The sequence below is a fragment of the Prenolepis imparis genome, unplaced genomic scaffold (assembly GCF_030444845.1).
Source record: "Prenolepis imparis isolate NDT839.2.m4 unplaced genomic scaffold, iyPreImpa1.0 SCAF_1, whole genome shotgun sequence".
Taxonomy (NCBI): domain Eukaryota; kingdom Metazoa; phylum Arthropoda; class Insecta; order Hymenoptera; family Formicidae; genus Prenolepis; species Prenolepis imparis.
In genome coordinates this window covers 15,476,409-15,502,945 of record NW_028141159.1, presented here as the reverse complement: position 1 = coordinate 15,502,945, position 26,537 = coordinate 15,476,409, and the positions used below count along the sequence as shown (strand labels likewise).

Genomic DNA, 26,537 nt, shown 5'->3' with positions numbered 1-26,537 from the left:
ATCATGATCGATCATACGCGCGCGAACATAGAAGAGAACTGTCAAATAAAAATATGTCGAAGCGCGCGTTATGAATTAATTAATTTAATGTCACAGTAAATTACAAAATTACAAAGATTCTAGTTGGCACTTGGTCAGGTAAAAGTCAGCATAACCCACTTTCATACGCGAGAGGATTTATACTCGATTTCGAATCTTGGCAGCCGCGCGCGTTTTTACGGCGACGCGTCTCATAATGACGAAACACGGCTGAATGAAAGTAATACACTATGCCAGACGCTCGATTTAGGATGTTAGTCGCTCGTGTTTCGGTTAGACGACTAGACGATGATGACTCACGTCAAGTTCGTTGCCTTCGCCGACAGTTTATCGACTTTTCATCGTCGGCGCAGCCGGCGCGCGGTTTGTTGTTTCAATGAAATCGTACCGAGAGTGTCATGCGTTCTTTTAGGACCTCTGAACTTGCCATTTGCCATTAAGCGGTGATCACAACTATGACTTATGTCCGAGATATTGACCGCGATAATAATTTGATTGAACAGACATTTATAGAGTTATCGTAATAAAATAATAGAACGTATATACACATACAGAATTCGATTTTTATTAAGTTATTCTATTATATTCTATTATTCTACATATCGTAAAATTCTAGGATTGTAAAATGAGACGAGCTGATTATATCTTTTTTCATTATCTGTATTATAATCTGCTTATGCAATGTTTACAAAAACATATCCTATATTTCAGGATATGTTTTTGTTCATTTAGCAGTTCAGTTAGCAGCATTCAGTTAGCAGGAATTTTTAATAATCTATATAAATATTAAAGTTTAATATTTTCATAATATTCTAATTTTTAATATTCTGTATTTAATAAAAATTTTTAGTAATTTTATACTGATTATTTCACTCAAATATAAAAATATTCGGATTAAAAAAAGACTCGACGTTTCTAATATCGCGCGTGTCACATATCGCAGTCAGTTTGATGGAGATTGATCGATGCTCGGATTTTTAAATACGCTCCGATATCGTGCATATTTAACTCACATATAGAAATACATTTATAAATATCCGAGCTTTCGATTAAGAACTTTGATCGAGAAACTCCCTCAGAAAGTTTAATCAATCCGGCGCATTTCGATCACAGTAGCAAATATATCGCTTGCATTTCCACGAGCTGTGTATGCTATTGACTCATTCATTTCACTTTGCCACACGCGGTATTAAACGCGTAACAGGATATACATACAACGGGTACATTTTCGATGGATAAGGGAATTACAGGCGTCTGTATCGGGGGTGGATTATTCGCTTAATACAGCGTACCGTGTACGGTGATCGAACCGCCGTCGAACATTTTGTCGACAGTGTCGACGATGATGTCTGGTGGAAGTAAAAGGGTTTCGCGGTATCATACAACCCATGTTCTATGACAGATTATGTTTCTCAAATTACCTTCGACTCAAGCGACGCGACTATCCGGGTCGCGACCACTACTTTGTCGCGAACGATTTCAAAGTTTTCCTGCCATCTTACAGAAGGGAAGCCCCTGTTCTCTTCGAGAATATTCTGACAAATTCGCAATGAATATCGAGCAAAAATCTAATATTCTTAATTTTTCTATTCCATTTTTTTATTTGTAATGCAATTGATACAATTATGAGTTATAGAAATAAAAATCACGTTTTCAAATTTCGATGTTTAATTGGAATGCAATTTTATAGTATTCCAGGTAGCAAATAAAAGTATTGTATATGTGTGTATAAAAATTTTTTTTTTCCAATATTGAAATTTTAGAAATTTTAGAAAATATAGATTTCGCTAGAGAACATTTCCAGAAATCCATAAAAAATGTGAATTTTGTTTCTACTCTTCATACTTATTATTGACTTATCTTATAGGTTGCACAATGAACTACTTTAATATCTTTCTTACCTTGCAAACTTTCTTGAGAAAAAAAAATTGAAAAAGTTTAAAAGAGAGTTGTAACTTTTTAACAGATTAACATTTCAGAACTTCTAAATTATGAAAAAAAAATAAAAGAGATAGCTCAAGATACAATTAAGATGTTGTTTGAGAAATGGAACATTTTATTATTTTTTATCTCAAGCTATATGTGTGCAAGCTACGTATTTCTCTATCTCTATTATATATATTTGTTCATTATGCGCGCTATTACTTTGCAACGAGAGATATATTAATGCTGAAATGGGAGGTAAAATGATCATCTAGCAATCGCTTCTATGGCACGGATGTAATATCGAAATTCGGATCATTTGCTTGGTTACACGAGATATTCATAGAGCTATCCCCACGTCCGGCCCGATAGCGATAAAGCGTAATTCGACGACAATGCGGCGCGCAATAAGGCCGCAATGCAGCAGCGACATTTCCGTTTAACAGCGTCCCGTGCTGCTGTCTCTCGCGCGACTGCATTGTGCGGCATAAGCTTCTAACAATGGTCCCTAAAGTAGCGAATTGTGGGATGATCGGGCATCACTAAACGTGTCCCGACGACTGACAACCATCCACGTGGGCGTCATGAAAGAGAATTGCGCGTTTAGGAATGAATCATATGGGCTAAATTATTTATAAGGTTGAGCAGGCAATCAAGTTTCAGAAAAAAAAAAAAAAAAAAAAAAACAACCGGCTCTCACGAGATGTAAAGAAACACCTGAGGAAAGATTGATCTATTTTCGGTGGATGATAGCGCGTCATATCACGTAGAAAAAGAACGAAAGAGACGACGCACCTTAAAGAAGTAGAAAAGATGATAGCGATTCTTATCTTGTCGACTAGTGTGAAGAGAGAAGATATCTTTTATGTGACATCTAGATTTGATTCTCGAAGGCAGTTTATTTATCAGATAACTAGCGTTATTAACTAGAGTTTTTCCATATAATAGGTATAAAAATGATTGGGATTATATTTCAGAAAAAAAATTATCATGTCCGTAAAATAATATTCGATTTATCTATTGCATTTTATTTGAAAATATCTATAAAGTAGACTATGAGACATAGAAATCTGAGGAGACATAATACATCAATATCAATCAAACATGCAATCGTGTGTAATAATATTAGGCGTTTATGCATCCCAAGAAATTATCTTTATTACGAGAGATACGACAATATTCGCTCTCGCAGATTCGTTCTTGTAAACGTCCTTGCGAGGGATGGTAACCTAGAAATGCGAATAACTTCTCATTATCATGCAAATAACACCTATTTTTATGTAGCATGACAGGGCATACTTATGAGATAATAATTATCACGCGCGCGAGGCGGCATTCTGGAATGTTTGCAATGATGGGTATATGTGATGGTAAATTTAATTAATGCTGTTGTAGATTTCCACTCCTTCGCACGCCTTCGCGTTTGTAATCATTACATTAAAAACTACTAGCGATGACACAAGGATAGAAGATGTAAATTTTATATTGCGTCAGCTAACATTATACGCGTTAGATTGATGCACAGAGAGAAAATAATATAACAGTATCAAGAATATTTTCTTATTGTCGTCGTCTGTATAATAATCTATCTGTGTGAAAATTATCAGAAATTAAATACGCACATTATAATAAAACTGTTACCCATTTTTCATACGAAATTGTATAGCTATGGTTTTATTAATAATTTTTTTTTATTTTAATTATATATTTATCTCTTTTAATACAAATTATATAAGTACTTCAAAGTTAAAATTGTTTTAAAGTTATACAATTATTTTAATATTATATTAAAAGTATTAATAAATATATTGAAGAAAACTATCTTAAAAAAAAAAAAAAAAACACAAACTAACATATAAGAGAGTTACTTATTCAAATGATAATCACTTATTTACTATAGAGAAGATCAGAGCCGTTAATCTTTTTATCGTTATTATGATATAGAGCCACTATCTCTTACAAAGCCACTACGGCTATATATACATCGCTACCGCTCTCGAGATGCGGAGGCGAATCTTGGCGGTCCTCACGTAGACTCGATAGTCCTTTTAACCTCGAGCCTCAAGTACGTTATCGATATCAATCGATCGCAACGTTTGAGTTTCGTATCACGTTCCGATGCATACGTATCAGACTTGTGGTACACACGTGCATCATGTATAGCAGTGCCTCTCCAACCTGTTTGTCACACAATCACCGAAGGGAACTATTCTATTTTTTACATATTTCGCTTTCCAATTCTCCGTTACTTCTCTCAAGATAACATTTTAATACTAATTTCAGAAACAGAATTTTGATTTTAACTTGAACGATTTTAACCGTGGGTCACAAAAATATACACACAAAATTTATAGAAAATTAAATCTACGTTTACATTTATTATTATAGTTTGCTATTTTAATGCTGAAACATTTAGTTTATTGCGCCACTTTAAATACTAAATCTAAATTTTATATTTATCTCATTTGAAAAAATATTCGAGCGTTTTCACACTGTGAAAGCGTTATAAAGTCAAAGTATCCGACATGGACAATTCCGGAAAATGTGGCATGTGGTTTGAGAGTCGCTGCACCGCGATACGTACGTTCGACTTTTATACATGTACAACAAAACGTATAGGTGTAAATATAGGACAAATTCCAGACGCCAACGCGTTTTCTTTCGATAGGATTCCGCTCCGAATTGTCATTCATTTCCGCGAATCGTCCAGAACGTATCCTCGGATCGTGAAAGGAGTCGCTCGCGTTATGGTCCTTGATCGTGAGATATATCGGTCACACTCGCTACTACCTATACGTATTTGGAGATAGATTACAGATACACATTCGGATGTTAACAGCTAATTATGATGACTTTGTATCGATCGCTTTGATCATTTGATCCGATCTGCGAGAGAACAAATCGTGTCGGGTCAACGTTTAACTTGGGATGGAATAAATATATATACAATATACGTATGATTGAATAATAATTTGTAAAATATACATTTCTTCACATTCATTCTTGAATTGTTAATTGAATTTGTAATCGGTTATTCACTTTTCCACTTTTCGAAATGTCTGTATAAATTCGCGGATTACTAACAGTATCCTATGAGCGGAGTAAAGTTTATTTAATAAATCTGAAAATCGAATACATACGCATTAAAGAAGTTGCGATTTTCCTCTCGTTGATGCATTAAATTTACAAAGTGCATCACAAATTATGATTATTAATACAACAGATTTGACCAAGGATTTGACGCATTATTTACATATATTCTCTGGTGAATAGCATGACGATGTAAAGTTTTATTATCAATTCTATAGCATCAGGATGCACGTATTTTATCTTGATAATGATTTCTATCATACATAACATAATTGAAAAAGGAGAGATACAAGAATGCCAAATATCTTGATGTAATTATGATGGTTTTATAGCGTTTTTCTTTATATTTTTTTTATGCGGAGAACAATAGCCTCGTGCGTTACATAATATTTTTGCACGCTCTCCGAGAGAAAGGAAGGAAGGGGCATCAGGCTTGTAATAAAAATCGCGAATACGTGTTTATTTTATTTTTGTTATGTATTGAAACCTCGTGAAACGTTAGAGATCGATCTCTCACAGTTTGAAGCGAAACAGCAGTTGCAACGTGTGCAATATTACAATACACGGGGTTGAATGCAACGCGCGACGTTCTTAAACTTCTGCACGCTATTCCACCGCAAAATGGATTACGCGATATGTTGCCTCGCAGCGGAATCTCTTACGACGTAGGAACTCTGGGAATAAAAGGGCCTTGTGCATACGTGCAATTAGGCGAAATTATTTTGTGCCAAAGGGCAAAGAGAACGCGCGCTCGTTTCCTCTCTGGAAACTTGCAGTGTGCTCTACGAACAAAAGAAACTACTCGCTAATTTCATTAATTCTCAAACGCGAAATAGAGTAATCTTCATTCTCAAAATGCGCAGGATTTATACATATGTACATTACAATGTGTAATGTATGTACATATTATAATCCTGACTGTATGTAGGGTGTGTGAAGTTGGCACCCCTATGTTATGCTATCATAGTTCTGTTAAGAGTTCTGAGTTATTTAGAACCATAGGAAGAGTTCTTGATAATTTTTAGAAATAGTTCCGGTCATTACGATAACGAAAATCAGTTTTAAAAAATAGGGGTGCCAACTTTACATTTTTTTACACATCGAGTTCCAATAGTTTTGAGCAGAGTTTTAAGGTTCTTTTAAATAGTTATATAGTTCCTGATTATTTTTTGAAAGAGTTCTGCAATTTTTAGATAAAAAAACGTATCTTTAATATCGAAGATATTTCTAAAATATCAAGTTCTCGTGAAAAACGTTAAAGTTCGTGATTTTCTAAATGTTTCGTAAAAGTGTATTAATTTTAAAAAATCAATCTCTTCGAAACTATAATAGATAGAGCCATGTGGTTTTCACGTTTTTTCTTGTCTTATCGAGTACGATTCAGAACTCTACCGTCTTTCCCCAGAACTTGATATTTTAAAAATATCTTCGATATTGAAAGTATGTTTTTTTATCTCTATAAAAGTTGCAAAACTCTTTAAAAAAATAATCAGAAACTATGTAACTATATATTGAACAATTTAAATTTACTCACCTCACGGTTGCTCCTTTGTTGCCCGATGCCTCCCCGGGCCTCCTTCTCGTACAAGTTTCGAAACACTTGCATTCGCGTTATTTTTTTTTTTTCGCGAAAACGCGCGGCGACGCCCGGGTTTTAGCTATCGCGATTACGATATTGGTACGTGCGACGCGATCGGATTTATACGATAATTAACCGTCAAAGACGCTAATTAATACACTCGTCCTTTCGCGAACCGCCAAAAAGCGCGCGACCATTGATCACGAAAAACCGAAGAAAAGTACTGGAGGTGGAGCTAGACTGGCACTGCCAGGTTCGGAACGCGCAACGATACGTCGCGCCGAGTCGTAGTGGCGGGGGTATGTAAAGGTCGCGACGTGGGAGCTCGGCGAATCACGTCGCGACTACATGCCCCTACCAGGCGTAGTGATGGGGGTATATGTAGTCGCGATGTGATTCGCCGAGCTCCCACGTCGCAACCTCTACATACCCCCACCACTACGACGTGGCGCGCGTGTCGCTGCGCGTTCCGAACCTGGCAGTGCCAGTCTAGCTCTACCTACAGTGCTCTTCTTCGATTCTTCATGATCAACGATCCGCGAAAGGACGAGTGTATTAATTAGCGTTTTTGGTGGTTAATTATCGTATAAATCCGATCGCGTCGCACGTACCAATATCGTAATCGCGATCACACGCGCGAGATTGATCTCGTCGGCCGTGAATCTCGCTCAATATTTGTCTCGCTTGCGTCCTTGGGCGACTTCAGTACGTCGCGGCCAATTCGCCATCTTCGTTCGATATGTGCTGCTATATTCTCGTGGTATTTTCCATCGTTCGTGATTAACGGTCGCGCGCTTCTTGCCGGTCCGCGAAAGGACGAGTGTATTAGCGTCTTTGGCAGTTAATTATCGTATAAATCCGATCGCGTCGCGCGTACCGACATCGTAATCGCGATCGCACGCGTGAAATTGATCTCGTCGATCGTAAATCTCGCTCAATGTTCGTCTCGCTGCATCCTTCGGCGACTTGAGTGCGTCGCGGCCAAGTCGCTCTCTTGATCATCTTCGTTCGATAAGCCCCTGCGAAAAGTGGGTCTTGGAAAAAGCGGCCACGCGAAAATGGAGCTTCGGTTTTATTCGCGCGCGAATAAGCTCTCGCGAGTCTCGCGTTTTACCGAAACGCGTCGAAGATTGTGATAGCTAAAACCCGGGCGTCGCCGCGCGTCGCGAACGAAAATAAATAACGCGTGTGCAAGTGTTTCGAAACTTGTACGAGAAGGAGGCCCGGGGAGGCATCGGGCAACAAAGGAGCAACCGTGAGGTGAGTAAATTTAAATTGTTTAATAGTTACATAGTTCCTGATTATTTTTTGAAAGAGTTTTGCAATTTTTATAGAGATAAAAAAAACATACTTTCAATATCGAAGATATTTTTAAAATATCAAGTTCTGGGGAAAGACGGTAGAATTCTGAATCGTATTCGATAAGACAAGAAAAAACGTGAAAACCACATGGCTCTATCTATTATAGTTTCGAAGAGATTGATTTTTTAAAATTAATACACTTTTACGAAACATTTAGAAAATCACGAACTTTAACGTTTTTCACGAGAACTTGATATTTTAGAAATATCTTCGATATTGAAGGTACGTTTTTTATCTAAAAATTGCACTATTTAAAAGAACCTTAAAACTCTGCTCAAAACTATTGGAACTCGATGTGTAAAAAAATGTGAAGTTGGCACCCCTATTTTTTGAAACTGATTTTCGTTATCGTAATGACCGGAACTATTTCTAAAAATTATCAGGAACTCTTCCTATGGTTCTAAATAACTCAGAACTCTTAACAGAACTATGATAACATAACATAGGAGTGTCAACTTCACTCACCCCTGTATGTAATGGATATATTTCCATTACATTCCCGTTTGACTCAACGCTCTGGCCGTATAAACAGAATTACACGTCTAAAACTATAATAATAATACTAAAAAATTGACATCCATTTCATGTTAATATTTCAAGATCGAATTCTTTGATATTTTTAAAGTGAGCTAAAAGCCACGATAAGTGACAATTTGCAGAATAATTTAATGTTGATATCTTTCAGTATTTATATAGAACTCGCTTTGCCAGAACCTATATAAACGAACGCGAAGATCGCTTTTATGACTTTAGATATTTCTGATGTAACTGAATATTAAGTTGAATCGAAGTTTTCGAAAGTACACATCTTCCCCGTTATCCTTAAGGGCGGCGGTAACCTGAGTTTATGGCAGTAAAGATCAATACTCAGTGACTCAGAGGAATTCCCTCAAGCAAGCTTTCTCGCAAATCGATCGAATCGTATATTCATTCTTCTCGTCGACGCGAATATATTCTCGTCCTAAGTCGTATCGAATATATAAGAGTACTTCCGATTCCGGTCTAGCCGTTTCTTTATTCAAGTATTGCTGTGGTTGATATTTGAATTGAAAGAGAAATCTATAAGGGCAATATTCATATATATATATATATACATATTCGTATATATACATATTCACACTAGCGGATACTGATGTCGATAATGGGGGGAGGTTTTGCAAAATTACCTCAGGATCCGCCAGTGAAGGGCATAATGTGCTTTTCACATAGGAACATTTCTATCTTTTTTTTTTATTTAACATTATATTGAAACAGTGTAATCGTATCTCCGTTTCAAATTTAACGGTTTAAGTGTCAACAATTTTTGACGGGAACAAAGAGAGGCCGCAGTGCGAGAGTATTCCAATGTAACGTAAAATCAGAGCTGAAAATAGACACGCTAGTTGAATGATTTATTACGCACGCTAAGATCAAGCGAGATACGTACGTCGGTCTCTTCAACTCTCCAATGTATATTAATGCGGCAGCAGTTAAACGGGTCTCATTAAATACTTGAACCGCTACAACGTTCCGGGAATCGTTCGAGGAATTACTATACGCGGTGCATTGTGTCAACTATTTCCGTACTTGTCTAAATATTACGTAATATAGTCGACGATATTTCATAAAAAATATATGATTTATTACGCGTCTCTCTTCGGTAAAATTCGTTTTTCGTTTCTAATAGCTCCACGGATAGAGGTTTACACATGGCGCATTTATTACCATCATTATTTGTAATGATTAATTGTAATGATTATTGTCACGATAATGGGTACAGCAACTAGTAGGTGCAGAACGTTAAATTGCACTGTTGCATATAACTGATAAATACTGAACGATGAAGAATGCAATATCTCGATACGCTCATCAGAAGGAATGCAACACGTTACATTATGAAATATCATTTTATCGCGATATGCGAGATCCGATAACAATAAATATCAGGTTTTTTTAAGTGATACATAAAGTAGATGTGCTATATTGCTATATTATATTGGGATAATTGATCTCTCTTTCTTTCTCTCCAAATATTAAAAGTACATTCTGCGTATCTATTATAATTATAATTATATTAAAACAAATAAGAGAATAAAAAGAAAAATAATGGTAGAAAATTTCAAGTAATTTTATTCGTTTCGATTCAATTTTTATTTGATAATAATTTAACAAATTAATATTTTGCTCCGTATAGAGTTAAATTAATTTTTCCATATATTCCTTCGCTTCTCCAGTATTTACATTCGAAGCTGGATCCTCCTTTTTTCTAAGAATTCATGCATTTATCACGTTTCTTATCGCCTAAGATAATGATTGGATTCGAGTCAGCATCCTTCTGAGGAAGGTCATTTCATCTCATAAGGGTCACTCCGGGCTAAAAGAAACGAATGAGTCACGTGTCGGTCAGGTTGCCTCGGTAACTTCCTGCAGATCGATACCTATACGGCAATCCGGATCCGAAATTACCGGAGGGCGACCCTCGACTTTCCACGAAGTGTAAGCACGCACTCTCCGCGCACGCATCGCCGCACGATTGTGTGCACGCGCGTGCGTGAGCGTGAGGATGAACGTGCCGGTACGTATACACACGCGTGCCCGTTTTATATCGGGCGTGTGTCATCGCCCCTGCAGCCAACGCAGAAACGCTACTACGCGTTCTGAACACATGCGGTCATTACTTTCCCTTCGACGAGAACTTGGCCCTTCGACAGAGAGACGTGTGCACCACGGATATTTTTCTGTCATCTTTCCAAAGATTTCGGAAAGTCAATTTCATTAATTTCATCTAATTACTTGCGGGATTCCCGTGTAAGAACGCGTCTGCGATAATTTCGGAAAAATATTTACTCGCCTCCACTAATGACATGAATAATTAGGAAGCGTGTTATTTTGGGAAAAAATATTTTTGGTATCTCTTATTCGAAATCAGAAATATTATTGGTAACCTTTTGGTTTAAAATTTTAATGACACAAACATTCTAAGACGATCTGCACGTTTATTCTTGGATGGTGACAATTGATGTAATGTTTTTCATATTTATAATATCGCTGTCGCATCTAGCAAAGCTTTGTTAATATTTTTCTATTTTTATTTATTATTTGAAAATATTTATTACGTTTATATTTTGCGTATATTTAAGCATCGATTTGAGTTGAAATTAATTCTCCATATGAATAATTGACAAAGTCGATTCGAAAGTAATGATCCCCAAGAATGTCGATTAATCGCAGACTCGCGTGAAGATCTTAGAACTTTGAGAGCGAAATGCACGGCGAAATTCGCGAAGCGTTTAACTGCATTCCTCATTTACTCGAAGGCATGCAGAGGCGGTCAAGAATGGACGCGGCGAACACCCAAAATAAACGGAGCACATTAACGTTAGAACTGCCACGCCCGTTACTTCGTCGGCTAAATCTCGTTCAAGCGGTCAGCAATCTTTTGCGATTGAAATATCCATTTAGATGGATCGATAGAAGCGCTAATTATTTTTCCGCAATTTGCAATCGATAGTTCTTGAAGAAAAAAAAAGAAAACATTTTTGCAGCTATTTTATAAATTTTATACATATACACATAATGACATCTCATTCTTTCAAATCACTATAAAATATTGCAATTGATTTCAATTCTTTTTCTAGAAGTAATAAATACGTCAGATAGGGTTTTAAATTATTTTGCGTTGTGTGTATGGAGTTTATGTGGTTAGAAATGTAATTAATCAGAGATTTTTAATATACATCAAACTTTTTTTATCCATTTTTCCTATTTTTTAAAACTCAACGCTTTCGCAACGAGAGAAATATTAATTCATACTATGCGGAATCGTATCATCTCTTATTTTTTTTTATCGCGCGTGGCAAATGGCGGATAATAAAATCGCCTCGCGTATCCCTCCGGACGAAAATGATTGTCGAACGATTCAAATGAGAGCGGAATAAAAATGTTCCCCATCTAGACTATCGTCTCTGTAAAAAGGATATCGCCAGGTTTCCTGTTATCGAAAAACCATCGTTCGACGTCGAGTCGATATCTGGTGAGTTACCGAACAAGGGAATCTTCCTCGCGGCATCCTCGCTTACGTTTTCATCCCGCGATCGTTAACGAAATTCCGTCCAAGATGCGCCGATCCGTCTTCCCCGAGTGTCACGGCGATTTACTAACCGCTCGGTGATCTCGTTTCCAATTAACATGTAATTGAAAAGTTTTGCGCGACCTTAATTGCGAGCGCGCACGTTTGGCGTTCTCCATTTTTTTTCGTTCGCGAGAAGAAAATATGAATTTGCGGGATTGACTCCTTGAAAATGCATTTCACGCTCACAATCAATATTCGTCAAGCTGCCCTCCGTGGAGTTCTTTGTCATCCACATTTTTATCGCGTTTGTATTTAAATTCTTTTGGTTATGCTCGCGCGAGTCGTGGTTCTCGATTAAAATTTCAAAAAGTATTCACTCTTGGATATATTGAATATCGAATGCATTTTACGATGCAAAAGGAGAGAGAGAGAGAGAGCAGTCATGAATTAGTTCACAGTTATCTTTGTGATTTTCAAAGAAATAATTATGCGCAATTTTTTCCAATTCTTTCATTTTTAATTAACGTATGACATATGATATCGTGTATGAAATCAATCGCATAATCGTTATTTAGCTGACAAAAGTATAGTCTGCCATCTATCTAATTTAATCCGTGTTTTTACTATTTCGATTCGTACTTCGTTTCGTTAATGCATTTATTCTCGACACTTCAATTATTCGTCGTCGTCAGGAGGACGCTTGCGTCCCATTAATCGTCAGGTAATCACTCAATTCTAACTACGATGAAATAAAAAACTTAGCATGCCTCCTACATAATTGAATATTCGCCTATGAATACCTAACTATTCTTCGGAAGAACGGAACATGAAGCGTTCACTTCCGATATTGATGTCACTCGCTTTTATTACATTCTCTGACCTTTATATCCGTTATCCACATTCTTTAATCCTCGACCGAATCAATAGCTGTGGCAATTCTTTTCTGCGTCGTCGAGAAATTTCTATTTCGATTGATGAGACTTAAATGTGAATAAAAAAATCAATTATTAATTTAAATACATTTAAGATAAGAATGTTATCGAATATAAATATACATATAATTTCTATATGAATTTAAGATTTTTTATTCTTCGCTTTTAATAGCTCGTTTTTATTAGTCCGTAATTTTTTGTGTATGAAAGAAGATCAAATACGTAATACAATACTATATATACCGACTATGAATTCATTGAGGGACCGGAAGTACATATATGGCCCACCAAAACCAAACATAGATATGAATGAGAGATGCTATTCGACATTAGATAATCCCGTAGATAATATCAACCAACGAAGAGAGAGAAAAGGACAGAAAGTATCCTACGCTTTTCCTTTGATAAAAATCGAGCTCGTTTTATTACGTACAGACTAAAAATGGAGAATGGCTCGTAAAGTGCTCTCCATGTTCGCGATCGAATAATGTATTCGCGTATCATTGAGTTTCACGACATTTTAATCAGCAAACCGGATGAATTCCTCATTTTTAAACAACCGCAATTTTGCGGTCGAGATTAGTGCATTTACGTTATATATGTATACAAAAGCAATCCGATAATGAATAACAACACGAATTACACGCAGCTTTGTTAACAGAATAAATATAAATTCTCCTTCTATCTCTCATCAATTTCATCGTAATCAGTTTTATATATGCGCGCAGGACGAAATATCAATATTGATCGAATAAACAAGTATTATAATTATCAATTAAATAATGGATTTTAGTGGTCAGTGTCATATCTATGTGTATGTCAATTCGCACACGTATTAGAAAATAATAGTGATGTCAATAATAAAAAAAGTCACGATGAAAAATTGAATATAATATAAACAACTGATTTTTGTCTTTAAAATTTTCTGATATATATTTATTACTTTGTCAGATGAGAGGTATAATATAGGATTATTTACTGAATTTCTCGTTCGTGAAAGAAAAGTGACAGTAATTGAAATCGCGAACATAGTCGCGGAGATGCGCTCTTTGTTGTGCACGTTATGGCGAACTATGATGCTCTTTGCATTGGACGACGATGGCGGAGAATTCTTATTACTTCATTCGTCTCATTAGAGAGTCTGCACTCGTTGATGCGCACCAGTGGACAGAAACGGGAATTAATAGAAGAACCGGAGAGAGAGAGAGAAATGAGAAACGAGAGGAGGAAATGGAGAGAGGCGCGTGTTATTTTCAGAATAAAAAAAATCACATTGCGACGTCTGCATCATTTCAGAAATATCGATGCACAACGATGTATTAAGGGATTTCCAGAAATCTTTCATCGTGCTTTTTAAATGGAAATATATCCGATTGCTGATCACCGCGTTTTGTCGAAATCTAAAGTTATATCGATACTCTCGAATACATATAAAACAAATTTATAATTTACAAAAGCAACACAAAACAGATTTTTAATATAACACACTTAAACTTTTATTTGTTATTTATAACTTGTAGTTGATAATAACTTTGTTTTAAGTTTCTTTTTTTACTTTAGCGATTCTTACTTTATTAAAATACCATCTTTGCGCTCGAAAAGATTTCAAAGATTTAGTATTCTCAGCGGCAGTTTAACTTCTTTCTCTCTTAATGCATCTTTCCTAGTAGGACAAGTTTTTGAAGGAATCATAATTAAATCTGTAATTAAATACAAACTAGAAGTTTTGAACTTTTTTTCAAACAACTTGGCACGTTGTTGCTCCAAATCATCCAAATTATACGTATAATTATATGTATAATTTGGACGTTCTAATTTTATACAAGAAAAAATGTATATATATGTTCAGAGAAAACTAATAGATCCTCAATCGGACGGTCTGTTTTTCTCGTTCAATCAACCGGCTTATCTTTTTCCGAGCATAAATTCTCGAGTTACATTTGAGATATTGTTCTGCGTTCTTATGCATTTCGGTTCGATGATCCGGATAAAGAGGAGAAAAGAGAGAGAGATAGAGAGAGGAAAAAAAGAAATACAAGGTCTTGCAAAAAGGCGATGCATCTCGAAAACAAAAATAAAGCGTGGAGGAGAGGCTCTCGATGTTTTTTTACGTGGGAGAGAATGTGATTTCTTAACCGGACAAGGAGAAGTCGCGAGTGAGCTGGCGTGTCAAGCCGAGGGGAAATAAATATTTGAACGTTTCCCTCTTCACTATCCTCTTGACGGTAAAGGGATGGAAATAGCGAGGGTGTGCGCCTGTTGAAACGAAATTTTCTTGCCCTTGGTTTTGTGATGCAGTCAAGCCGTGATTCTCTTTTCCTTTTGACTAGCTAGACTATCAAATTTGCAGGAGAAGGGGGCATTTATTTAAGCGAGAAAAAGCTGCACAGTGAGAAACATAAATAATAGATAGAATCTATTGAATATACTTGATTCGTTAGCTGATGAATCAGTTAATATATCCATTATTAATTATCAATCACTATATCGATTAATATTTATAAAAATTGATATATTTTCGCTGCAAAAACTTTATTTTTATGAAATTTAATTTGAGGAATTAATTATCGGAATATTTAATATCGAATGTTAAAAAGATAAGGAATAAGACTTTAAGCTTTCTCAAAATTTGCTCTCAGAAAAAGTGACTTGAAATTCGTCGAATGATATTAAAATGAAGATCGGGGTCTCTGAATTACTCTGCACATGAATGAAGAATTGCTGGAGATATGAAAGCAATCGGCAGTGAGACGACCTTAAAAAGATTTTATCGCATTCTCTTAGAGAAGCTGACGAAAATATAGAGCGCATCGTTCGTCCGCGAAGAAAAGTTTTCGCGAAAAACCCCGACCAAAGATAAAAAGTTAACACAAATAGGAGCAGAGACAACTCTCTTGAAACAATAGCTGTGAAGAAATTCTTCACGATGGAATCCTCCTTTTATCGCGAATGCAGCCATTGTCCGCTACGTCGAAGAGAAGATATGTTATGCTCTTGTTAATAATAATTATCAAAGCCGGCTATATCGTTTGACCTTGCTTTAATACAATTGTTAAATAGCATTGCGTGATCACGTCATACTGTGCATTGACTCTCATATGGTAGACCTTGATCGAGGGATTATTATCCGATGATAGCGCGAAACGAAGCGTCTTTGTGGAGAAACAACTGCATTCGTTGATAATTTCGGGATAAAGCAAGCTTTTTCCCATAGACAAAGAGCTGAGATCAAATATTAAAAATTGTTCATTTTTACTAATATTAATAATAATAATTCTCATTTAATATTAATAATAAGTCTATATAATAAAATCTTAAATTGCTACTAATATTTATAGTAATTTTAAATTATCACACATAAACACAGGTTGTTCAAATAATATTTTTCTCTTTATTTAAAAGAAATTTAAAGATTTGACAATAAGTGACATTATAGATGTATAGTTCTCGCTGATAGAAAAGGTAAATGTTATCGTACGAAAGTAGAACGAAATGGTAACTTGAGAACAGCAGGTTTCGCTGACAGTAATCCAAGGAAGCATCGCTTAACGCCTATTCACAGTAATTAACCTCAGCTGGAATAACTCGAACTACCTTCCTTCGTCTAATTCGAGACATTTGAAGCCGCTAAATGTATTTTTTAATTTTAGATTTGAGACGATTTCATGCATTTGCACACAATTTATATAATATTATGTCGAATATATAATACATATGAGCTTCTAGAAAATTTTCTGGAAAGTATAAGAGATTTATTATTTTCGAGTAAATAAGAAATAATATCCGACATTCTTTTTCATAAGAATTTTCGTCATGTGCGAGGTAATATTGGGGATCGCATAAATATAACCCTTTTATAGAAATACAAAAGCCATCACTGTGCATCGTTTTGATATTTCTGTTTCGCAGTGATATTTTATTCTTTTGAATATATGGCGTGTATGTCACGGTGTAATGTGTCTTCTTGAATTTATAGAACAAAAACAGTCGTTGCATGAAATGGACTCTCTTAGTGCGGTCGTAAATGATGCCTATTGAGCTTGTAGTCTTTTTATGTACATGGACTCGCGAAAGGATGCAATTCCATCCGTGAAAAGCGATGAATGTCGAATTTAATGGAGATGTTCAATGGAAACATATTAGGTTTATTCGATGACATTATGTCTTACTCCGCCATCGCGTTAATTGAATCCTCATGTCTCTATTTCAGGGGAGAAGAGGGAGAGAGAAAAATATACGTGAATATATATATATATATATATATATATATATATATATATATATGTAGTTTCTCAAAATAGCTTTCTCTCCATTTTTCGTAAAATTTTGTTGCTTCCTAGAGTTCTTAACATAGTTTAGAAGTGTGTAAAAAATTTTCGAGTTTGAACTTTAAAGAATTTATTTGCACTTCAGCGCGAATATTAAAGTAGTGAACTCGCGAAGCTCGTGTCGCGAGTTTCAGAACGAAGTTTGTATATAAAGCGTACTTCAACGATAATTCATGAACATAATTCATCAATCACAATTGAAGCCTTAACAATTTTACAACTTTGAATATTTTCAATATTCAGCAGATCATTAATATATAGAATGTTGCAATCTCCTTTCAGCGAAATCAATTAACACATACGCGTACAGTATCTCTTATATCTTATACCATCGCGAAAAGATTAATGCACTGTTTTCGCAATAGTCTGTAAAAATTATTCCGCAAACACGTTTGCTTCGCGAGATATACGGAATCTTCGTGTGCAAACCTCATCACGTTCGTTCTGCAGAGACGTTAGCGAGAGAGTTTGTTCGCGAATACACAACGACACTTAGGCACAGCGATAAGACAAGTGATATGACAGGTAGACAAGCAATCCTTTAGCCACTCGCGCCGTTGTGTAAGCAATTCTAAGTGTCGGTGAGGAGGAGTATCTCGCACGAGTGCAATTATGGCGCGCGGCTGTATTTCGACTGAGCGAGCAATTTTCTACAACCCTGCACGACGAAACGTGTGCTGTTCCGAAACCCTCGTAACCGTAAAGTCTGTTCATTGGTGCTCTTACGATTTTATGTACGGATCCACTCGACGGTGAAATTACATACGCCCGAAAGGAGGAGGTGAGCGATTATTGGCCGAGTCAATCCGATATTAGATAAATGTGATAAATGGTCATAGTACGGACGGGATTTTGAATGACCGGTAATATTCCCGGTATTTATCGATTATATTTCTACTGCTTCCTCTCTTCGAAAAATCGCTGAGAGAAATTTGACTCGATCAAATATTGTTTTAACATGCAATATCAAGAATCTGTTTGAGAAGAAGAAAAAAACCGCACAGACACATATACACAAACACAAAGAGAACTTCAGATATAAATTAATTTTATTTTTGCAAGATGTGTTTGTGTAAAATTTTTATTATATATATAGTTATTATGTATATAATCAATTTCACCATATTTATTAAGTATCTCATACATTAGTATTATCTTGTTACGTTTGCTACATCAGATTGTAGTAGAATAAGCGAACAGTAGACGTATCGCGTGAGGTTGCAAGTAAATCAATTTTACGCTTGAGTGCATATTAATCCGTTAAATGCAGCGAAATCGTCCCAGAAAGGCAAACGAATGCACAGAACGTAATATATCTGATCGAGATATCCGATTCGCGAAGCCAATTCGTCGCTAAGCCTTGCAAATGCCGTCAATGCGATAAGCCGCTTTTGGATTGATGCCAACTCTATCAAATATACGAATAAAGTTAGTCTAGCGAAAGGACGAGCAAAAGATCTGATGAATAGCGTCAAGCATCGTACAAAAGATCGCTATTACATGAAAAACAGTAGCCGCTTCACTTGTTAATGATGATACAGAAATTTGTGTTCCATTTTGAGGGCGACAAAACGTGTAGAATATTCTGCGAAATTAAATGTTCGTTCTCTAACTCTATCGAAAGTCTATCACTCGTTTTACTCCTCTGTAAATGGAGGAGGCCGTCTCCATTCGACGTATAATCGATAACTGCGATTTGCGACAACTATGCTAATCAACAATGAGACTCATCGCCTTTGCGCGAGTGTGTGACTGAAACGATAAGAGAGTTGCGACATCCGTTGTGAGTCATGTGTTCGGGAGACTCTTCTGATAAGTGGAGGCTATAATTATGAACTTTAATTGGCTAACGAGAGTAGACTGAGGTCGACAAAGTAAAATACAGACACGGGAGCCTGATTAATCCATTCAGTAAACTCGGCTTCATTCATGTGATTAATCCGAAAACCAATAATCAATGTGTTAATAATCAATGTTCAAATCCCGCATTGGAATTAATTTTCGAAAATATATTGAATCGAAACATTAGTTTTTAATAATATTTGAAAAATCTTTATTTGTCTACATTAGATAAATTAATTTTATCATTTTTCTAATTATATATTATTTATTATTTAATTATATAATGCTTTCAGGAATTTTCTAGAGCTCTTGATACATTGAATTTTTTTTACTAATAATGCATGAGACGGATGCTCATTTTAACGAGACGGAAGAACTTTCTTTACTTTCACGTTATCTTCTCTGAAATATTTTTCTATTGTTCAGCATACATTCTTCTCTTAGATTGCGTAGAATGCATATTGCGTTTGACGCGCAAATTTATATCCATGCTATTTTATGTACGTCGCTTCCTGTTTATGTTGAAAGCTTCGCAACAGCAAACACTTTTCGCAAAAAATAATTGTATGTACTTATCAACGTCGCAATAAAAAAAATATCTAGAATTTTAAATTACTAAATAGATCGAAGAAGGGATTAAGACATACACATATATTAGAAATTTTATCTTGCTGGAGAAATAAAGTCGTTACTTTTACGGACAATAGAAGTTCACTCTCTCGTATCGCTGATGTCTCTTGGGGAAAAAAAGAAAAAAAAACATACATCGTTATACATTGATGTAGCGTACGTAATGTAAAATGAACGAAATGAGACAGCGTTGAGTTACGTGCTATGCATGTCGACCGTCGCAAAATACGGAACACGCGATTATGGCCAACGTTTCTTCGCCCAGAGAGGAGTCGTGTTTGCACGCGGTCGCCGGGGACACGTGTGAAATCGGGATGCGAGTCATGGGAACACGAAATACAGATCCGCCTTCGCATATGCACCGATGCGACGCGCGCGTTCGCCCGAATTAGTCGCGTCCTAATTGACCGTCGCTAATTCACCTCCGGCTGCGCAGCCGTCATCTGCCAACATCTTTGTGCGGTCGCATATGACAGCGTCTCTCAAATTGCTTTCCTCGCGCGGTTGCGTCAATTGGTGAATCATAAAATAGCGCTTCCGTCGTGATTTCGTTCAATTTCTTCAATTGAAATCGCGAAATGTGTGAAATAATTCCTGTGCTGCCCAATTTCCGCGAGATAACAGAGTGTCTATACTCTCTTTGGGATTCTCAGAAATGTTTTTTTTTTTTTTATTTAGAAAAATGGGGGAGTTTCCCTGGAATTTTATTAGAACTTGGGATATTTTTTTTTTAATTCTCTTTTACATAATTTTGCTCTTATATTGCAAGCAATGATAAAAAAAAAATAAAAATGTTATGAAATTAAAAATACTTCTTTTATAAAATTTAATTCTTTTTAGCATATTTTTAAAATTGACATTTATAACTTAAGAGACTCTTTATTTAATTTTTGTTTCATAAGTTAAAATCATTAGAAAATGCAATAAAAAAATTATTTAAAAATTTTGGCATCTTGGAAATTCTTGCATTTAAAAATTCTGCAATTTTATCTGGAATTTTTAACAAAAAATATCTGAAAGATCAACGAATATATTTTATTATAAAATACTATTGAAACCAACTTTTGTATATGTAATAATAATGTGAATAGAGTTAGGCATATATACATAGAATATACACAATATTAATATAGCAAGTTTGAGCAATTTTCCGAAAAAGAACTTTTAAAATTAATTACCTACATAGTATCAAGACATGAACTTATTCTGGTTTATATTTCGATTTGCTGACGATGCAAGATGAAAAGTATCACAAGAAAAAAATTCATATAATTCATATAATGATATAATGGATAAAGGAGATACATAATAGTATTGAGAATAAGAACAATGAAAAATTCAGTTAGTATTAAAAAGAAAGCATGAAAAGTATGAAAAATGTGAAACTCCGATTGTCTTTGCATTTTCAGTATACTGTTCTCAAGTTCCTGCGATCGGTTTTGTTCCCGAGTTACATTCGATATCTGATTGTGAGATGGAAAGTGGGCTACAAATCATATCGACAAGAAACTTATATAAGATATTTTATCGAGAAAAAAAATGGGGAGGAAAAATATTTGCATTCCTTTTCGTATTTAATTGATAAAAATCATTTTTTGTTCAAAATCGGGTGGTAGCTTTTAAAACTCTCGTTCTTTGAGTCTTGTTGACTCAAGCCTTTTTCAGGTCAATGACACGCATGTTTAACGATGCAGTTACATGATTAACGACGCGGACAGATTCGTACTCGAGTATTCGCATCTCTGTGTAAGCTTACTACGACAGACCAGATGGTGGAGTCTAGTTTGCTATGCTATCTGCGCTATATAGAGGATGACCCGCGCCGTAAATCAGGATTATCTTGCGACCTCGGCCGAGATATGGAAAACGGTTGAAACAAATGTCCGTGCCCTTCTCCTAGAATATAATTTCCATTTACCCATATTTTTTCCGAATTCGCATAATCTTGCAATCATCCTCACGCTCTCAGGACTGAGCAATCTTTCAACACTTTCTGTGCAATTTTTCACCACATTTATATGTATGTTAACATACATTGCGACTGAAATATTTATATAAATATAATCTAAAGGAAAAACATGCATTTTTTAAAAATAGGAACATACATTAATTAATCTGGATGTAGATCTTTTTCGTCTTATTTTTCTTCCGGTGAATATTTCCTGGTTCAACGATTAATGTTATATATTATAGAATCAGGTAAATCTGTAACAATAATCTTGATCACGTTCGTCGATCATATTATAGTAAACGATATCAAAAATTACGATCATAAATTTGTCAGCGAACGGAGAACGAACGTCAAATGCTGCTTCGAGAATGATTCATGCGAGCAATCACATCGAGTCGACAGGATTCTCGCGATGCTACATAACCGGCTCCAATTTCCCGCCCCCGTGTGTATCGTACGCTTGTTCGACAGGAAATTAATGACAAATCGACCCTGGCCGCGTAACGAGTTACCCGATAGGCTTAAATCCATCGTGACGTAATTGCCTGATAGCCGGAGATGCATAGTTCAATTACACCGAGAGAGAATTATCATTCCGGTTCGCCCTGTTCCGTTTGCATATCCGTGGCAATTGTCGAGAGAGCAGCGCGGAAGTGAAGGCAACGAGACTTCGTTCCTGCGAGTGTGCCTGTCACGAATGGCATAGCGACGTTATTTCATAATGTACGGAACGTCGAGCAGAGAAATCCGAAAGCGTATAAAATTCTCCGCGTATAGGATAATAATGGTGATAAGACAAGCTGCAATGTAACGATGTTCATAGTAGCGCAGACAATACACTGTATTATCTTACAATTTTTTTTTTATATAATATACAGTTGTAATACAATCCTGCAATGTACATCTTGCAAGGATCTCTGTAATAATAGCAATTTAACACGTGATTTTTTTATAGAAATTGGCATAAGCTCTTTTTCACATCTTACCATTCTCTTTTCTCAATTTTTTTATAAAATATAAATATATATAACATTAGCAATAAAAAGGCATTGTGTTTTTCCGATGAATCCAAACAAACGCGACTTGACGAGACGGTTTTCGTCCACAGTTTAATTATAAAGTTCATTATGCACGCGTTCGCGCTGACAACTTGAACAACATGTATGTGCAATTCAGTCGTTAGTTTAGTTGCAGTATTAATCGACTCATTCAAATATTAAATATCCGTTGTTTGCGCGCGCGAGAAGCGCATCGGGCGTGACGACCAAGCGGAGTTTATTTGAATTTAATCATAGAGCAAAGTGCCCGTATTAACCGGGATATACCGTTCTCCGCATAGCGATGAGGTGTATAGCGGGAGACAGGGGAATTTAATATCCGGACGAGTATATCCATGTGTGCAGCAACGGACAACCGGGTGGGCCGAATTGTCCGAGCAAATTTGCGTGCTCGTCACCGCGGAAACACGCGGAAAATGTGCAACGCCAAACGTGTCGCGGAAACGTCGCGATTTTGCAGCGACAGCTCGGTTCACTTTGTGACCAAATCGCGAAAAAAAATTCTCTTTGGACGTGCGTATATAAGCTTTACCTTTTCTTTCTCTCACGCGATGTTACGGACAGATATTAACAGAGCGAGATTTGACAGATGCTATCAAACGCATGTCAGACCCGATCGATCGGAATGACGTATTACTATATCGAACGCGTTTTGATATCGGAGTTCGCGGTATGTTATTACAGCTCGTCCGATCGCGCGTGCGTTTAAACATTTTCACGGTAAATATTTGTAGAGTTTTTACGTTTGTGTGAGTCGTTTTTGCATCACTAGTTTAGCGGTTATTTATTTTGTTATTTGTCGAAATAATTTGGTTATTCAAGACATTGATGCGATTCGTGAGATATATGTTTATCTATTGTTTCGAAAAATATTTGTATATTTATTCTAGTCTGAAAAATATTTTTGGAACTATGAAATTGCACTTTTCTTAATTCATTTTGCATAGAAGCGCATCTCGAATTCTGCTCATTAAAGATATTTTTCACTTTTTACATTTTTCTGGTAATTCTCTATTATTATAGATTTTATTGTCAATATTGAATCTATATTTGGTTCCATGACATAAATGCATATGGATTTTAAAAAAAACCGCGATTTTTACCAATAATTACTTAATGAAATTTTAAATACATATTTGTATATCTGACTTCTAAGGTTTACAATGAAAGAACATCCTTTCATTTTACGAGCAAAGATAAAAACGTTCATATCCGGTGAGGCTTGGATAAGGGTTAAAGGCATCCGCTTCTCAAAACATGGAAGCGGCGAAAAAAAAGCTTGGCCGCCACGCAAGATGGTTCTCTTTCACGGCCATTGACGCCTTTCTTCGCACTCTCTTATATTCGCGAGAACCGTTTTTGCGCACCATTCTTTTTATTTTATCCCCATTGACGTCAATCTCGCTCTCATAAACGTCGTCGCACATGTGCGAGCTCTTCGTGCGACACGTTTCGTGGACACGCGGACTCGCGCATCGCCGTTACACTTTAAAGAGCCAATCAAAATTCCATGTTGACCCACTTTGTAACTGACCGACGATTCCGTTCGCGACAGTGTGATGCTACGCTTGATAATCGTTCCGAAACGCGATCGCGATTCGACGTGCACGTCGCCGCCCATCGCAGGAAGCTATTATCGCTTTCACGCGTTCCGGCCTGTCATTCAAATTGCATGCGAAGCAAACCACGTAAATAAGGGATCCGATGTTTGCGCATGTTGCGGGAAACGATGCGGAAAGAATCTAGGTCTAGCCTTCTTCAACTGTCAACTATGAAAATATACGTCTTGGAACAGATGGGAAACATATGTCACTCAATTCTTTTTTGTTTTTCTGAAGAATAATTAACGATAGTAATGTGTGATTGATCATTCTGTTTTTTTTCCCTCTGTTTTCAGAAAGCAAGCACTAAAAATGTTTTCATAGAAACAAGCACTAAATCAGCAATAGTCACCGTCCAAATATTAAAATGGATGACTCAACAAATCATGATTCAAAAAATTTTATTTCACGGCACGTCGACAGTTTATTCAATAGATATCGTATCGATAACCGATAAAATACTTTGGAACATTTTTAAACTGGGATATCTCTTTTTCTCTCTGCTCTCTCCTCTCTCTCTCTCTCTCTCTCTCTCTCTCTCTCTCTCTCTCTCTCTCTCTCTCTCTCTCTCTCTCTCTCTCTCTCTCTCTCTCTCTCGATCAAATTTGATAGTCAATATACCGAGGATTTATCATCGAGGAATAATAGCGTTGATGCTGGATATGATTTTACATGCGTCTGGTTTGTCGATGTCTATATATTGATCGTGCGCGAGTGAATTTAATTGAAATTCAGATTTGCGCGATGCTTGCGAGAAACAGAGGAAACGTTAAGCAATAATTTCAATCCGTTTACCACCTACACGGGAAGAATTAGCGCGCTTAATGTGCAGTTGACAGAATGACGAATCGCGCCGGCCAATCCCTCTTCTCATCTAATATATACATATATGCGCAATACGGTTATGATGCTTCGAATGCAGCAGTGTATGAAAGCAGTAAATCAATAAAGCTATATTAAATTATTAATTAATAATAAATAACTATGTTTAATTATTTGAAGTAGTAATTGAACTACATATTAACACTAACAATAAAGCACAATTATATAGAAATTGATGAAATAATTGTTAATTACAGAGTTACAACTAAATATTTAATTAAATCTAATGAATCTCTGATTTCAATTTATGATTCATATTAATCGTGTACACTTTCAAAAATGTCAAAAATTAGATATTGCAGATTCCACATATTTAAATAGATGAACCTACAGATTTATTTTAATCGCGTGAATTTGTTTTATTAGAATTTTCTATTTAATCTCTTTCCGTATTCTCAAAAACAAATCGCTCGTACAAACTTTCATTATTTTTACGAGTTTTTCGAACTTGCTTCTGTGCTTCTTTGAATCTCGAATTTTCGAATTCAAAGCCCGCTTCTCCCTGTGCGGATAAATGTAAATGGTCGGAATGGAACCGCCTCGGAAGCATCGACTTCGTTCCCTCGAGTCGACGAAAAATAAATTCCTACGCTACTGGGTGGGTCGATAGTTTCGGTACTCCCAGAACGGGGACGTGGTCGCGCAGTTAGTCAAATTTGGGAAAACCGAGGTCCGACCGCGGAGCCACTGAGTTTACCCCTTTGCAGCCCGGTATACCGGTGTCAAGGACTTTCGTCGATATAACATCTGGCTAAAGTGTCAGCAAGAGGTGGGCTCCTGTTTGTTACACAAACAAGCAGCTGCGAATGTGTCGAGGAGCGAAAAGCGGTTTCATTGCGCGTTTCGCTCGATTATGCGCAGTTCGAAAATGCTCTATTTGCGAAAAGAGCTTCGCAATTTTTGGAAACGCTCCACGAATATTGATATTGCGTACATCCGATTGCCATCGAAAATATTTCGCTTTTTTCCGAGAGTTTATTGAAAAGTGCATTCGAAAACAACATTTGATTTGTTGCTTATTTTGATTAATCGTACGAGAATAAAGTCAATCCCTACGGTTATGAATTTTAACAGTATTTGTACAATAAACTAGCAGTTTTATAAAAATCTCTTTTACAAGAATTTTTTTTATATTTGAATTTTTTGAATTTTTCGAGTCTGTGATAAATGCAAAACAATTTTTTTTTCGACGGAAAAGAAAATAAACATTTTTACTCGCGGTACGTGTGAAATTTTGGTGTAAAATTCGTTTATTAATAATGAAAAATG

General features: G+C 36.1%; 1 protein-coding gene across 1 annotated transcript in view; it reads left to right on the top strand.

Annotated features, from left to right (window-relative positions):
- Window positions 1–26,537, top strand: part of Meltrin (disintegrin and metalloproteinase domain-containing protein meltrin) — a 91,520-nt gene that overhangs the window by 24,504 nt on the left and 40,479 nt on the right. The window lies entirely within an intron of this gene.